The following is a 3,559-nucleotide window of genomic DNA, read 5'->3' on the forward strand; positions in this document are numbered from 1 at the left end:
CCTGGTAAAATTTATTCCTTCTTTATAAACTTCTTGTAACTTTGACGTGGCTCTCATTTACACGCGGGAAAGAATCAATTAAGTAGTTAAAATATAACTGGTACATGTAAATTGCACAATGATTAAATAGCTCCAATAGCGGATTTGGAAAGCAAATACAGAAAAGTTCATGGGACTGCCCAGTGGTGTAGTGGTTAAGTTTGCACACTCCTCTTCTACAGCCTGGCATTCTCAGGTTCAGATGCCCAGTGCAGACTGAACACTGCTTGTCAAGCCATGCTGTGGCAGCATCCGACATAAAATAGAGGAAGATTGGCACAGATGCTAGCTCAGGGCCAGGCTTCCTCACAAAAAAACGAAAGAAAAGAAAAGAAAAGACCAAATGATCTTGTGCTTGTGACTATGGATAATAAACTCCAGTATCATTGTAAATTCTACTGCCTCTAGGCTAACAGGACATTATCTTTCATATAGGAAGTCTCCAGACAAGAGAGCAGCATTGTCTCAACACAAATCTATTCCTGATTTATTTTGACATTTTCAAGTAGGCTGTCTGAATTCCCTCCTCCATATTTTCCCATCTGTCATATTAGTGCTATTTCATTATCTTTGAGTTTGTTTTTCTGAGTGTACATACTCCTTCCCTTCTTCTCTTCTCATCCAAATATGCAAGATTGTCAAGTACCACTTTACTTTCTTTATTTGAAAATGTTGCTTTAAATTATGATCTTTTTCTTTTCTGAACATTTGCAACATTCCTTATGTTATTCTTCCTCCCTTGAAACTTACTCTTAGAAAGTATATATCCTCAAAGTACCTGCTTTTGAACTTTGCTTTGTAGAATGCCTTTGTAATCCAGGTAAGTTGTATTTTTAAAAAAACTTTTACCACAAATTCTTAATCAAATTACGAGTAGGAAAGGAGAGATGCGTGTCATGGGATAGATTTATTTTCACGCTATTAATAATCTGTTGACCTGAAATGAGAGGTGATTCTCTCTGAAAAAGAATTTGGACATAGATTCTAGGAATACATTGCAAGCAGACTTGTTATATCCTTGGATTTTGGCGATGCCCTTTTTGGTGGATCTTTTGATGTGCTTCTGCTGAAGAGATCTATCTAGTCTAAAGTGCTGTCTCCTTCCTGGGGAAACCCATATCCAATGCCTGGTCTCCTCATTTCAACTTGGGCCAACCCTTAAAAGTGATCTTAGCTTCAGATATCCCAGAGTGTTGGTTGAGACCTATGCTGAAACTATTATGTCCCTAGTTTTTTCCACTTTCCAATCTTGTTTCTTACCCTTCACACACACAGATTTTGTTTCCAAGAGCAGTCGTTAATGATCTCTCTGTAAACTAATCTCCAGCTCAGTGTCTGCTTCTTGGGAGCACTCAACATTTGATAATGGATACCAAGGGTGAAATAAGAGAATAGACAATGAGATCAGATTTTGTCGCTTATCATTCACTACCAGTTGTAATGAGGACTCTATCGTTAGTGGTAGGTGGGACACAAATAGCCTCAGAACTGTGGTAACTGTGCAATTATTACTGATTGCACCAGTGATGGTGAATTGGGATCATAAACTGTTGGAAAGAAAGGCACTAGCGGTTATGATATATCAGGTATTTGATAAATATCAGAAAAGTAGAAATTACGAGGAAAATGGAACTAAATGATTGCTTCTGCTGAATTCGTGTTTTGGAGAATGTAATGGAAAAATGGCAGGTATTAACCATCAAATTAAGGCTAAGTGTGAAAGCCACAGATGCCTCCTTGGCAGCATATAAAGAGATTCTCATCTATTACAGAAGGCCTAATAAATTCTGTATCATTTTAAAAATAAAACTTTTCCAATTGTACCTAAATTCCCAACCTAGTCTGATCTCTTACCAAGATTAGTGCCCTAGTTGAGAAAGAACAGAATTCCAAGACATCTAATAAATGGTTTATTGTACATGATGATTTTGAAATTCCAGATTCCCCTGAAATTTCTGAGTCCCCAGAAGTGGCCTACTCCTCTCTGTGAAGGGATAGCACTTCTCCATTGTTTGAGGATGACCTTCAACCAATGATGAGGTATCTTCTACCCACAGGACATCATGTGTCCCTCTCAGTATATGCACTTACCTCCCTTCTTGGCCATAGGCCAATAACTAGGGGGTTGAATCACATTGTAATACAGCCAGGAATAACCTGGACTACCGAGGGAGGAAAGATATTATTACGCAAAGAATTGAACGATCTAACCAATATTTAACACCAAGAACTGGAAGATTATTTAGGGAACTGTATGCTGAGCAACTGGATTATGGAAAATAGAATATACAGTTGCATAATGAAGTATAGTTTTATTTTGCAGCACTCTCTCAGGACATAGGATTTAATACAGTGTTCAGACTCCAGGAGATGGCAGTAAAAAACTACTAAGATGCCATAGAAACTTGGAAAAGTGATGTGCCACACAAAGTGACCTGATGTTCAAGAATTGCCATGGCAAAAGGTGGGAGAAAGAATCAAAAGATTTTGAGCAGTGGATATCTTAAGATAGATAAGTCAGTCTGGAAAATCTACCAGATGGTTCTTTACTAAAGTTATAAGGAGAGCTCAGTGTGGCTATCCTCTGAGGGACAGGTTTTTTGGTCATTATAAAATTGAGGTCACTGATATAGATCAGAATCAAATCCAAAAATGAAAGAGAGCAAGGAATGGTGCTCAAGCATCAGAATTCAGGGGGGCACAATGATCACAGTGAACAATAGGATCAGATTAGCATCCAGCAGGCTAACCCATGAAAAGTTATGGATTTGGCTATAGAGCAGGTAGCCCTAGGGACAGAATAGGCCACCAGAAAGGGCGCTGCACATTCTACACTAGCTGTGTGGAATCTGTGGCTAGCCTAATGGGGGAATCACAACACAGCAAGCCAATGTCATCTGGACTGAAGAATTACATGTGCTTGCAAAAACAAGTCCTGGCATGTTATGGGGCCCTGTTACGGATGGAACACGTGACCATAGGACACCATGTTAATGTTCACTAGAGAGCATCCATCATGCAATAGGTGCTAAACAATAAACCAGGCAAAATGACTCAACCAGTTGTCATCAGCCACTCTCTGTCTTCAAACACCCCAGTTCTAGTCCCAAGAGTAAATTAGTAAAGTGGCCATAATGGCAGAGAGTGAGGCTGTGTGCATGGGCCCAAATCTGTGTGCTTGTTTAACAAAGGTCATGTAATTACTCCTAAAATTGAATGTCAAATGTATCAACTCTGTTAGCAATAGAATCAAACAGTCTGTCTCTGATATGGCACCACTGTTTAAAAAGAACAACTGAAAGTTTTAGGGCCAATTTCCCAAATTGGATCTTTTCCATCTGGCTTTTTACCCTGACAGGATTAGCCAGGAATCCTGGGGATATCTTTACCTTTCTTATCCTCAAAAATCAGATATGCAGATAATAAAGAAGAGGTCACATTCTATTAACCTGGAATTTTAGCAGTTTGAACATTTGACAGGGCTGAGAGATGTAAGATTGGTATTAAAATCAAGACAGTT

Source organism: Equus asinus, chromosome 3 (genome assembly GCF_041296235.1).
Source record: "Equus asinus isolate D_3611 breed Donkey chromosome 3, EquAss-T2T_v2, whole genome shotgun sequence".
NCBI lineage: Eukaryota > Metazoa > Chordata > Mammalia > Perissodactyla > Equidae > Equus > Equus asinus.